The sequence below is a fragment of the Nymphaea colorata genome, chromosome 1 (assembly GCF_008831285.2).
Source record: "Nymphaea colorata isolate Beijing-Zhang1983 chromosome 1, ASM883128v2, whole genome shotgun sequence".
NCBI lineage: Eukaryota > Viridiplantae > Streptophyta > Magnoliopsida > Nymphaeales > Nymphaeaceae > Nymphaea > Nymphaea colorata.
Genome location: NC_045138.2, coordinates 10884402 through 10899166, shown reverse-complemented (window position 1 = coordinate 10899166; position 14765 = coordinate 10884402). Strand labels below are relative to the sequence as shown.

The 14765-nt window shown below is 36.3% G+C and overlaps 1 long non-coding RNA gene across 1 annotated transcript in view; it reads left to right on the top strand.

Moving 5' to 3' along the window:
* The window catches only part of LOC116252783 (uncharacterized), a 32790-nt gene that overhangs the window by 12591 nt on the left and 5434 nt on the right, over positions 1-14765 (top strand). Inside the window, exon 3 of the long non-coding RNA XR_004172291.2 lies at positions 1650-1723. This is a non-coding gene — a long non-coding RNA (uncharacterized LOC116252783). The remainder of the gene's footprint in view (positions 1-1649; positions 1724-14765) is intronic.

The following is a 14765-nucleotide window of genomic DNA, read 5'->3' as shown; positions in this document are numbered from 1 at the left end:
ATATCCTCCTTAATTGAATCCATCATCCTACTATTTCCTCTATGTCTATCCTTAGAAAGCTTCTAGGAAAATGCTAGCACTAAACAATGTTAGGGATTGCTAAGGAAGCAAATGCAAGTCCATTTTTTACGATAAAAAATAGATACATGTTGGCAATGTCATCAGTTTTAACTTATTCATTTCTATGTTTTTGACTCTGGTATGCATCTCAAGATATTCTAAATGCCCTATGCTCAAGAGGAAAGCAATTACAAGAGAAAACTTTGACTTTTAGGTGCTATTAAGCATTAGGACTTAGTTTTCATCAGTTACACGTCTATTACATCACTTGTTTTTTACTTCTCCACCATGTCCATTTTTACATAGTAGCATGGTAAGGTGCATTAGTTTCTGTGTTGTTTGCTTCGAAATCTATTTCTACCATTGATATTTATAAATGTGCAAAGCATGCTCGCTTAGCCAATTTTCTGTTTCTTCGATCTTTCTTTTTAGTGCATTGTAGGTTAGTGGTGTCATTCCTATTTTGCATGATACATTGAAAGTTTTCATGCTCCAGGGTGATTAGTTATTTTCTAGCTCACTAAAGTGGTTGAAATTTTGATCTATACACAAGTTATCTATCACATGGGTACTCTATGTGGTGCACTGAAGTCCGCTTCTTTTCCTAAAACGTAACTTATATTTTCACTTGTTTAGAGCCTATGATCAGTCCTTAGAATTTTCTAGATTTTGGGAGGAGAAGCTCAAATAGTGCATGTGATTATGAAATATGGCTTTCTTTTGTTTCTTGAAGCCTGTGAAAGTTCACAACTACTTGGTCTAGGATAGGAAATCGGCCTACTTTCAAAGTTTTCTTTTTCTAGATGTTTTTCCAATTATGCTTTTCTATCTTAAATAATGTTAAAATCACAAGAAAATGTCATTCCAAAACCTGGGCAAGTCCCTAACTTCTTTATCCAAGATCACATTTATATCAAGGACAATACTCATATTGGATGGCCTTAACTAGTATGTGTTTTCAAACACTTAAAACGATCGGTAAATACATTAGTATTAGCATTATAAAATAGTTGTGCTTAACTTTATCCTTCTAGGAGATCCTATGTGCAACAATTGCTTGTACTTCTTATAGTAGTTGAATGTGTCTTTTCTGAGCTATAAAGGAAATATACAAAAGCTAGAGCACAAAAGGCTAAAATAGTGGAGCAGAAACTGTTGCAATGTAGTTGTAAGTGCAAATTTATATCTAGATGTTGATTACACTATATTTAATTAAATTAGAGTCTACTATGAGATTCATCTTTGTCATTGTGTTGTTTGATGAGTCCATGTTTTCTAGCCCTAAATTTCTTGTTTACTTTGTGAAATACATGACAGGTTCTATGTGCTATATGAAAAAATTTTACCTACATGAAAATGATAGGAGGCTATTTGGCAAGAGTATAACTAGCATCATCTTGAATAATGGAGGACTTAGTGATGGATTCATTGGTATCGTAGCTCCATCTAGCATTTATATTGTCAGTTTGCACATGATTTGTTTCCCCTTCTATCTCTCACAACATCAAGCTTCAATATGCTTATCTAAAACACATATAAGAAGAAGTTTGAACGATTGAATTCTATAGTTGACATCTTCATATTTTTAGATTGATTTGACCACGTTTCGAGGAGAAATTTTATGTGAGGTGTATCCAGTTCACTAGTTATTCATAAGAACTAGGTAAGAACTTTTCTAGTTTCTCTACCTCACTTTCTTCCTTTCCAAGAAAAATGGTTCACATCACCTAATTTAGTTCCTGATAATATATTCTGCATGCACTTTATTGTTATGGATATAGTTGTTGCAGCAACATGCCTTTCTTTGCTCTATTACTGATGTCATTGTGACAGACATAAGATGGTGCAGAGTTAAGGTCGTTTACATCTGGAATTCTTGCTTTCGACTTTCAATACTCCAACCAAGCTTCTCGTGGGTTGTCCTAGTGGCTTCAACATAGACAAAAAGACGTACTCCTCAAAGTTAGGAAAAATAAGTGCTGCTTAAAGTATGAAAACCTGTAGTGTTTTGAGACAGAAGCTCGTACAGTAGGGACTTGCCTTCATAATTAGTTGTGGATCTCGTAATACTCTTTCCTTTAGCTGTTCACTACATTTACTTCAGCAATTATGATCTATCGGCTATGAGATTAGAATCTTAAGCATCTAACTTAGGTGCCAAATTATATATTAGAGGTTCTACCTTTTAAAATGTTCAAATTTCAGTGGGTTGGGTCATACCTTAGCTTCTAATATAGATTGTCTAACCCCAATCTAACATTTGGACATTGTTTTTACATGCCAAAGGAAAATTGATTTCAATTTTCATGAAAATCTAAGCTTTTTACATGTGTCTTTTCAATCATTTTCAAAACCTCAAGTTTGCATGTTCTAGAGATGTTCTGGAATGTAACATATAAGTAGAATGTGTTATGTCAACCATGAAAATCATGATTTTACTGTGTCATGTCTCATCTCATTCATATTGTGTTATGTTTTGTCCCTTAGCATTCTTTATCTACACATTTTACGTAGTTTCATAGCAAGTCATTATGAATTCTCTGTATGTGAGATATGGTGACCTCCGAATGATGTTCCTACATTGTTAATTGATCCTGAGATGCACACATGCCTAACCATCGTGATTTTGATTTCCTTGTTGCGATATATTTTAGATTAGAATGCATTGTATATAGTTTGTTTTCCATATTATAATAATACAAAAATGGTTTATCATGCATGTGCACACTTTAATTTTTTCATCTTTTCATGTGTTGGTCAATATGAATGCCACTACACATGGACATTATCCTCTTATAAACCAATGTTGGCTCGACACTATTTGCATACTTAGATGAGTCTTCCTATACATACAACATCAAACACCTCGGTATCTTTTAGAATACTCTTTACAACTAGCATCTTAATTGTTCAATCCTTTTCCAAACACATTTTCAATCTAGTTTCCAAACATCATTTCAAGTGCTATTCCAGAATCATTCTGTAAATTCTATCTTCTAAATCTCTTTTCATACTTGGCTTTCACACCATAATCCAAGTTTTATTCCATGTCCAAAATATATTCCAATGTTTGGGATTCACATAGGAGCTATGGCTGGTTCGTAACATACTATGAGATGATAGTCCTTGCATGTTAACAATAAAACCAGTCATATTTCCACATGGAACCCAACGCCTCATTCAACTTTCTTCATGGTGTTTTAAACTATGTTCCAAATCATCTCTCAAACCTTGATTTGAAACTCCTTTTCAAAATCAATCTCATTTTTTATGTTCTAAATATGATGTTCAATTTCATTTTCAAAAAAATGCATACATAATGTAGTTCTAGGTTGCATGTCATGACCCAATGATAGCCAGGACATTCTAGTCTTCCTCGACATGTTGATGCCTTGACTGTTGCTCTAGTTTTTCAAATCCAATTTCTAGTTCAAATGTTAGGTCCATCTATGCATACATTATATGTTGTTCTCTAGGGTTGAAGTCTAACATTTAGAACATCCAAGCATTAAGCATTGTTGTTTTGGAAGTTTTGACTACCTCTAGTTATGGTGCTCAGAACTATCAATCCTTGTACTAACAGGATGGATCTCTTCCTTAATTCATTGGAACAAAGGGGATTATATCCTTTTCCATCAAGAATGCATGGTTTCTTTGTTAGAATGTATGTATTCCTATATATATATATATATATATATATATATATATATATATATATATATATATATATATATATATATCTATGTGCATGTATATTACATATATTAGTGTGCTAATATATGTCTTACATAGATAGATATGTGTATATTTTAGGGTACCTAGGTCATACTTGTAATTTTTCATTTTCTTTTATGTATTTTTCTATTTCCTTTTTACACCTTTATTATTAGTTAAGAGAGGAAATAGCTGTTGGGCCTCTCTCCAACGGCTAGAATTCTAGCAGTTGGAAATGGCCCAACAGCCATTTCCTCTCCTCCTCTCTTCTTCCCTTGTATTATAAATAAGGGACAGTTGTCCCCTTTTAATGCATGGCTTGTTAAGCCACATCTTGTAGTTTTTGCTTTGTTTGGCTGAAGATCAATATATTTTCTTTATCCTCTTGTTAGAGGACTCTTGTGTATTGCCTTGTTGAGCTAGTGGGAGATTCAAGAGTGATATTCTTGAAGTATTTGCCTAATTTGGGCCTGATTTACATGGTATCAGAGCCACGTCTTTGGCTCTTTGTCTTGCTGCCGTTCAAGATTGAAGGTTCAGTTTTTACTCCTACGTTGGAGCTGTGAAGCACTCCAAGTGTTCGAGATATTGCTTGCTGCTATTTTTCACAAGAAGAAGAGTGTTTTTGCTGGCTTCTTTTTGGTGATTTCTTGACGGAATTTAGTTCCCTTGGTGGTGAGCTCGTGGCTGTTGGAAGGGCGACTGGTTTCTATTGTTGCGAAGTTTTTATCCTTGTCGTGGACTTCTTTTCACGTGGCTGCCATCTTCTTCATAACTTGTAAGTGGATATACCTTGTTGATTGTGCCCATGGATGACAGTCTCTTCTCTTCCATTTCCCAAACTCTCATCAACGAATTACATACAATGGGCTAGAACTATAGAACACTTTATTCGTAGTAAAAGCCTTTGGGAACTAGTTGATGGGACAAAACTTGAACCACAACTAGTCCTTACGAAAATTGTTGATGGAAGGGCTATGGAATTGGATGCAACTGAAAAAGAAAAGGTAATGGCTGAATACAACAAGAAATGAGAAGAATGGAGTGTTGGTCATCACAAAATCATTACTTGGATCTTGACTTGTGTTGACAATGTTACTAGCGGGCAAATCTCTAAATTAAATTTTGCCCTAAAAGCTTGAGAATATCTAAAGAAAACTCATACCATGAGAGATGTTGCTTATATGCATCATGTTCAACTCAAAATTCACAATCTTCAACAAGGAGATAGACCAATTAAAGATTATGTGGTTGGAATGGATCAATTGTATGATGAATTGAGTATTTTTGAACCACATTGGACACAAGATCTTATTCTTAGAGAAAAGCAAATACAACGTGACAAGTTTTACAAGTTTATCATAGGTCTTAGACCGGAATTTGATGGTGTCAAAATCGCTTTACTTCATCGTTCTAAAACACCATCTATGAATGAGACTATTGCGGAGCTTCAAATGGAGGAAAATCGTCTTTGTCTTGATAAAGAGAAAGTCAACAATGTGTTTGCCACATCTAGGCCGGGGGCCCATTTGAGACCTTATAGACCTCCTCTCTTCAATCGTACAAATGAAGGAGCAAGAAGAAAAGTTATTTGCTATCATTGTCAAGAACAATGACATACCAAGCCAAGATGTCCAAAACTTAGAACTTTTGACAAAAGAAGCAATGTTGCGGCTCTAATCCAAGAAGAAAGAAAAGAAGCAAGTTCATTCCAACTTGATCAACTCATAAGTGCTCTTCAACCGTTTCTAAAGGGAGGAGGCACACCTTCAACTTTGGGAGCTACCGTGGCATCTACTTCTTCAAGTAAGTATTCTTGGATTATTGATTCGGGTGCATCTTTTCATATGACGCCTTGTGGATCCCTTCTCACCGAATGCACTAAAAATGATTCTTATTCTTTTGTGAAAACGGCGAATGGTACTTCTCTTGAAATTGATTTTATTGGAAATCTTGACCTAGATTTTGGATCGAAAACTTTAAAAGTACCTCAAGTAAGACACATTCCTAAATTAAGCTTAAATTTATTGTCCGTTTCTCAAATAACCGACCTTGGTTTTGATATAATCTTCTCACAATCCAAATGTTTGATACAAGACCGAGTATCCAAAAAGACGATTGGGGAATGTTTTAAAACAAAAGATCTCTACTACATAGATTTTTTGGACCTTTCAAGACCATCTTGCAATATCTCTAAAGAATGTGACATTCAAACTTGGCATCAAAGACTTGGACATACCAATATAGAAAAAATGTCTCATCTTCCTTTCATGGAGAATTTTTGTCAAAAGAACTTTTGTTGTAATGATTGTATCAAGGCTAAAATGAAAGTCTTACCTTTTGATAATAGAAACTTTATTGCCCAAAAATCTTTTGATTTAGTGCATTCGGATGTGTGGGGGCCCGCTCCTATTATGTCGAAAGGAGTATTATTGTACTATGTGATTTTTATTGATGATTATTCTCGGCATACTTGGGTTTACTTTCTCAAACACAAATCGGAGGTTTTCATAAACTTTAAGAATTTCTACAACATGATCTATACCCAATTTGGCTCAAACATCAAAGTCTTTAGAAGTGATTCGGGAGGAGAATTTATGTCAAATGAATTTCAAAAATTTCTGAAAGAAAAAGGCATTGTTCATCAAAGATCTTGTCCTAACACTCCACAACAAAACGGAGTGGTCGAGCGTAAACATAGGCACATTATTGAAACTACTAGAGCCCTTCTTTTATCTAAAAATGTTCTCAAAAATTTTTGGGCTGAGGCTGTTTTGACTTCAACCTATTTAATTAATATACCAAACTTTTGAAACATATTTCTCCTTTTGAAAAACTTCATCATGTTAAACCTAATTACAATAGACTTAAAGACTTTGATTGCAAATGTTTTGTGTTAAGTGACAAAGATGATAAACTTTCTTCCAAAGCCATTTCTTGTGTTTTTATTGGGTATTCTGAAACTCAAGAGGGTTATAGATGTTATGATATTGAAAGAGATAAAGTTTATGTTTCTAGAAATGTGATCTTTCTAGAAAATGAAGATGGTTTTAAAGATGAACCCAAGAAACTAGAAACTAGAACTTTTCTTTGGACTAATGATATTGATGATGATGATGATATTGATGATAATGAACCCGATAAAGTTGTAGAAGTGCCAATTGAAGAAGTCAACAATGACAATTCTACTCATTTGATTCTTCCAAAAGAGATCTTAGTTTATAGAAGAAGAGATCCCCAAAATCAAGGAACTAATCAATCTCTCCCTAGGAGATCCCAAAGGCACACTAGACCTCCTCAAAGATTTATCTCTTATGAGTCTTTTTTTCCAAAATTTCGAGCTTGTCTTATGGCACATCATTCTTTTTATGAGTCATCTTCTTACCTTGAAGCTAAGGAAGATCCCAATTGGATTGAAGCCATGAATCTTGAACTTAAAGCTCTTGAAAGCAATGAGACTTGGGATATTGTGCCTTTACCAACAGGGAAAAAGACTATTTGATGTAGATGGATCTATAAAATCAAAACTAGAAGTGATGGAACCTTAGAAAGATACAAGGCCAGACTTGTTGCCAAGGGATATGCTCAAGAATATAGGATTGATTATGAAGAAACCTTTGCTCCTGTTGCTCGCATGACTTCTGTTAGAACTCTTATTGCCATTGCTTCTGTTAAACATTAGACTATTTTTCAAATGGATGTTAAAAATGCTTTCTTAAATGGTCACCTGCAGGAAGAAGTTTTCATGAGTGCTCCCCTTGGTTTTGATCTACCTCAAAACAAAGTTTTACGTCTTAAGAAAGCCCTTTATGGTTTAAAACAAGCTCCCAAGGCCTGGTTTGATAAGTTTAGTAGTGTCATGTTTAATCAAGGTTTTCAATCTTGCTATTCTGACACTGCCATGTTTGTAAAAACCACCTCCATAAGTGTAATTGTTTTATTATTGTATGTTGATGATATGGTTATTACTGGGAGTGATGATGAATGGATTATAGAGGTAAAACATATTCTTAACAAATGCTTTCAAATGACTGATTTGGGAAGACTAACTTATTTTCTTGGAATTGAAGTTGCTTATAGCAAACAGGGTTACCTTCTTTCTCAAATGAAGTTTGCCAGTGAATTAGTTGACAGAACAGGTATCTCAGATGACAAAGTTGTGGATACTCCAGAAACATTGGGAGTAAAAATGAAAATTGATGATGGAGAGATATTGGAGAATCCCACTCCTTTTCGGCAAATAGTTGGCGCTCTCTCTTATCTCTCTATCACCAGACCTGACATTTCTCATGCCGTACATGTGATAAGCCAATTTCAACAAAGACCCACCTCAGAGCACATGGGAGCGGCAATGCGGATTGTTCGTTATGTGAAAAACACTATCAACAAAGGATTATTTCTGTCTTCCTCTTCTACATTGGAGTTAGTTGCTTATACAGATGCTGATTGGGGTGTAGATCCCAATAATAGGCACTCCACTACTGGTTTTTGTGTGTTTTTAGGTGATTCCTTAATTTCCTGACGATGCAAGAAACAACATAAGGTGTCACTATCATCAACAGAAGCTGAGTATCGTGCGATGGCAACTACAACAATGGAGATAGTGTGGCTCAAAAGCTTATTGAAGGACATGAGAATTCATATCATGAATCCTGTCAAGCTTTGCTGCGACAACAAAAGTGCAATCTATATTGCTAGCAATCACACATTTCATGAAAGAACAAAGCATATAGAGATGGACTGTCATTATGTTCGTGAAGAGTTCCTTCAGAAAAACATAGATCTCTCCTATGTTCCCTCTGAATATCAACTAGGAGATTTCTTTACCAAGGCTCTTGCTGCTGCGAGGTTTCAATTTCTCCTTGGCAAACTTTCGGTTATCTCACCGTAAGTTTGAGGGGAGATGTTAGAATGTATGTATTCCTATATATATATATATATATATATATATATCTATATGCATGTACATTACATATATTAGTGTTAATATATATATATATATATATATATATATATATATATATGCATGTACATTACATATATTAGTGTGCTAATATATGTCTTACATATATAGATATGTGTATATTTTAGGGTACCTAGGTCATACTTGTAATTTTCCTTTTTCTTTTATGCATTTTCTATTTCTTTTTACACCTTTATTATTATTTAAGAGGGGAACTAGTTGTTGGGCCTCTCTCCAACGGCTAGAATTCTAGCCGTTGGAAATGGCCCAACAGCCATTTCCTCTCCTCCTCTCTTCTTTCCTTGTATTATAAATAAGGGACTGTTGTCCCCTTTTAATGCGTAGCTTGTTAAGCCACATCTTGTAGTTTTTGCCTTGTTTGGCTGAAGATCAATATATTTTCTTTATCCTCTTGTTAGAAGACTCTTGTGTATTGCCTTGTTGAGCTAGTGGGAGATTCAAGAGTGATATTCTTGAAGTATTTGCCTAATTTGGGTCAGATTTACATTCTTCATAAGAAATTTTGCATGTGTGTGTACACTATTTCACAAAAAATATGCAAATTTAATACAAAACAAGTAAGAAAATGTGAAACAAGTGAAAAATGCATTTTATATAATTGGTATGAAAAAATGCGAAACTTTAAAATTAATATGAAAAATGCAAAAAATAATATGCTTTTTTAAACCATATCCAAGTGTGTTGTTGTGCCCGTACCCACACGTCAGTGTGTCGACACGAGTGCGGCAGCAATTATGTGGTATTCATGTCAATTAGCCCTAGACCTATATGCTTTAAACATGCAACTATTTCTTATCCATGTGAAAGATTATTAAACTTTGGCAAGGATAAACTGCATGTGGTTACTTGAGTATCTAACCAATTAAAAACAAAACAATAAGCAAATAAAATTATGTACAGACTTATTGCTATCTGAAAAGAAGGCAAAGTAAGAGTATGTGCATATTAAAATGCATGTACAAGGTTTTTAAATGTAGATTTGTAATCTTGGCAAATATAAAAAGCAAAAAATATCTGCGAAGGCATTCTTGAGAAAGTGAAAAATTAACCTATGACCACCATTTTAGTTGGTAATTCTAACTTACAGAGTATGTCAAGTAAATGAAAAACATTCGTACATATCCATTCGATACAAAAAAGAAGAAAATAACTAAAAAAACTAGAGGGAGCCTCTTAATCGGCCTAAGGCATGAGTTCAACTTGATTATGTGCTCAGTTTATTTTTTTCATAACTATACATTTAATTTTCCTACCTCTCACACAAGTTGACATTGAAATATTTTATTATCATAAAATAATTCTTTCTTGACCTCCTAGAATATTTACAATAATAATTATATTACAACCAACAAAAGTACACCAAACCTTTTGAGAGAACAATGATTAATTTTAAAAAAAAATGTGAGACATGCTACCAAGAGACCCAAAGTCATAACCAATCCATTAATTTTCAATGAAGTTAAAAATATACGTATTAATGTTTAAGATGATTTGAAATAATCTTTTAGCAAAATCAATAGTACTTATAAAAAAATTGAAAGGAATAAACAAAAAAGGTTGGTCATCACATTGCTCTCTCTCTCTCTCTCTCTCTCTCTCTCATATATATATATATACGTATATCTTTCTCTTTAATTTGTTGAGGAGAAAACCAAAGGTGCAAAAGATTTCCTCTTTATGTGGACATCTTAAGAAACACTTGGTATGCACATTACAGTAAACCCCTCAAGAAAGCAAATCTTAATCATCTATGAGCTCAATCAATGAGAATACAATAAAATAACAATAACAAACTGAAAAGTAGATCAAATAAAGAAAATAACACACTGATTTATATGAAAAACCTCTTTTAAATGAGAGGGAAAAACCATGGGGCCACTGCAAAAAAATCCACTATGTGAAAATGCATACAATGGATCTTGTATGGTAGAAGAAGTTTTCTCTCTCTCTTTCTTATACACCCACATGTAAATGAACAGTCCAATGACAAAATCTCTCACCCTTTTTAAGAACAAAGACATATAAGGTAAGCCTGGGCACCGAGCCGGGCCACTGCCGGGTACCTGGTACTCGGCCCGACTCGGGCCTGGGCCCAGGCCTTGAAAAACTGCTAAACGAGCTCACTTTATCGGGCCCGGCCCGGCCCAACAATTAATGGGTTGGGCTCGGGCCCTCGACTGTGTTTGTCGGGGGCCTGAGAAGCCCGACAATAATTTTTAAAAAATATATTTTTTTTCCACAAAAATGAGCTTAGGTCAGGGTTTTCATTTCATACATGATACTTTCATTCTCTAGTTGTCTGTCGTTCTCCTCTAGTCCTCCACTCCTCTGCGGCTCTGCAAGCAAGACCAGCGAGACTGCCTCCTCCAGTCCTCTCCATTGCCCATCGACCACTTCCTCTGGTCCTTCCCGTCGGTCGTCGCCCATCGGCTATTCAGCTGTTTCCTTTGGTCGTCACCGTCGCCGATCGGCTGTCTCTCGTCCCGCGGGAGAGGAAAGATTTCTCTCCCAGTTCTCCCTTCTTATGCTTCTTCATTTCCTAAACCTGCTTTCATGTTCGAATATTTACTGTTCGAATATTTACGATTGTCTCTGTTGTCGGTGAGTGTGAAAGCTAGAAATAGTCGAATAATTAGAGCATTGAATTAGTCAGGGTTTTGTTTTTTGGATGGTGATGGCGAATGATTTTCCATCTTATTTGCCTTCATAACATCATTTTTGGTTGTTGAACAAATTTTTTGCACGCAAGATGTTTAATGAATCAATATGACATTCTAATTGTTCTGTGCATGTTAGTTGTTTCCCTAATTTAATAAGGCAGTTTGTGGGTGGATTGTATCCAACATCTGCATTTGTGTCTATGTAACTGGTTAGAACTTCGAATGCAACAGGGCTCAGGTTGCTCACAGGAAATATCACCATGTAAGAGAAGCCAGTCCAAAAGAAGCCCGGCCCGTTAATAATTGGGCCAGACCTCGGGCATAAGATCAAGCCCAAGGCTCGATTAGCTATAGGCCTGGCCCGACCCGATTATTAACGGGCCGGGTATCGGGCTGGCTCGATAAAGTAATCAGGCTTAAAAATGGACGTTTTTATTGGGCCGGGCTAACCCGGCCCGGCCTGATGCCCAGCCTTAATATAAGGGTTTAAATTTATGGCATAAAATATGAACAAGTATAGACCTTTCAGTCAAACCCCACATTGGATTGTCTAAAACAAAGAGCACGAAAGAGAAATTGATCAACCCAAATGAAGTTGAACCCAAATCCAACAATCACCCCTTCCATACTCATGGAGGCATCACCTCATATAGTGCATGACACACCTTGCCAATCATCAATTAGCAACAACTCCTACAAACATTGACAAAGCTCTACTTTGTCCTCTGGTAGGGTCTTCATCATCATGTCTGACAGATTACTTTTCATGTGAATCTTCTTTAGCTATACCAACTTCAACTCTATGCCATTTCTGACCTAATGATATCTGAAGTCAATACTTTTGCACTTGGAATAATAAGCTGGATTTCTGGCCAAATGTATAGCACTTTGACAACTAACCACATACTCTTTTTGCACTAAGCCCAAATCTTTGATGTTATTCTTCATGCATAGCATTTCCTTAAATGCTTTAGTTGTGGTAATATACTCAGTTTCGGTAGTAGAAAGCATAACATACTTCTGCATGAAACTACTCTTCTTAGAAAAGTAAAAACATATCCCGATGTAGACTTTCTTGAATCTCCATCACTACTTTAATTGTACGTTTGTGAAATCCCTCAATCTTTGGTTTAACAATTTCCAAAATGTATACTCATCTTGGAGATACTTTGAGAGGTCGTTTGATGACATTGGAACACCGCAGAACAGAACAGACATGTCCTGTTTAGGAGAAATCAATGCAAACATCGGACAGAGAACAGAAGAGACACGAAGGACGAAGAACAGTGGGTATAAAAGGGGAAGACGTTCCAACGTGTTCCGTGGTAAACCACGGAACAGGCATCGAAGGACATCTGGCATTCTCTCCCCCGAACCCGAGCTGTCCCCCCCTTTTTTATTTCTCTCCTTCTTCGTCTCCACCCCCGACCTCGAGCTGCCCTCATCCTTTCCCTCCTTCTCCTCCATCCTTCTGCCCAGCCCTTGCCCTTTCTCTCCTTCTCCTCCGGCCTCGTGCCCAGCCCTCGCCCTTCCTCTCCTCTGTCCTCCTACCCTGCTACTTTTTTCTTGACATCAAGCATGAGTGATGAGAAACACCATCATCTCCGCCGCACTCGCCTCCCTCATCCAACTCGCCCTTTTCCCCAACCCTAGAGTGGCGCATGCTCGCCTGAGAGTTTTTCCGCAAAATCAGTTTTCATTTCTTCACCTCTCACTCTCTTTCTCTCTCACGACTAGCATCGCCTCCCTGGCACTGATAGTTCGAACCTCTTGAAGGCCGGATCAGGAGGCTAGCAACAGCTCTTCTATCTTCTGGAAGTTTTGATGAAATAGTTGATGCAACAACCTCTGCCTCACAGGGGATTCCCTCCATATATTTATCAACTGACGTGTCTCTTTATCTGTTGTAAGCTTGCAGCCAATTGAAGTAATTTGACACAATCTGATATCAATTAATTTCATAATAACTTGTTTAGTGTTGGAATGGTCTGCTGCGATGGTGATGGTCGTCTAAATGAGAAATCAATAATATTATAGTGCAGGTATAAGGGAGAGGCCGACATGTTTCAGATTAAGGCCACTGAAGGCAGGTGTGAAGCCGAGAGGCTGAAAAGGATAAGCTGGCCAAATCTGAGAAGGCAGAGGAAGAGTATGCTAGTAGTTTCCTGCAGCAGAGACTGAATGAGGCAGAAGCAGAAAAACGTTGCCTATTTGAGAAGATCAGGCTCCAGGAATCCTCCAGGCTATCAGGTGGAGGTGAATCTTCTCAGATGTTGATGCTCTGTAAGATGCAGGATATGCTTAAGAATGTGTACAACGTGCCTCCTGTAAATCAGGCCCAAGTTAGGCAAATACTTCAAGAATATCACTCTTGAATCTCTTACTAACTCAACAAGGCAATACACAAGAATCCTCTAACAAGAGGATAAGGAAAATATATTGATCTTCAGCCAAACAAGGTAAAATACTACAAGATGTGGCTTAACAAGCCATTACCTAAAAGGGGACAACAGTCCCTTATTTATAATACAAGGGAAGAATAGAGGAGGAGGGGAAATGACTGTTGGACCATTTCCAACGGCTAGAATTCTAGCCGTTGGAGAGAGGCCCAACAACTAGTTCCCCTCTTAAATAATAATAAAGGTGTAAAAAGAAATAGAAAAATACATAAAAGAAAAAGGAAAATTACAAGTATGACTTAGGTACCCTAAAATATACACATATCTATATATGTAAGACATATATTAGCACACTAATATATGTAATGTACACACACACACACACACACATATATATATATATATATATATATATATATATATATATATATATATATATATATATATATATATATAGGAATACATACATTCTAACATCCCCCTCAAACTTACGGTGTGATAACCAAAAGTTTGCCAAGGAGAAATTGAAACCTGGCAGCAGCAAGAGCCTTGGTAAAGAAATCTCCTAGTTGATATTTAGAGGGAACATAGGAGAGATCTATGTTTTTCTGAAGGAACTCTTCACGAACATAATGACAGTCAATCTCTATATGCTTTGTTCTTTCATGAAATGTGTGATTGCTAGCAATATAGATTGCACTTTTGTGGTCGCAACAAAGCTTGACAGGATTCATGATATGAATTCTCATGTCCTTCAATAAGCTTTTAAGCCACACTATCTCCATTGTTGTAGTTGTCATCGCACGATACTCAGTTTCTGTTGATGATAGTGACACCTTATTTTGTTTCTTGCATTGCCAGGAGATCAAGGAATCACCTAAAAACACACAAAAACCAGTGGTAGAGTGCCTATTGTTGGGATCTCCACCCCAATCAGCATCTGTATAA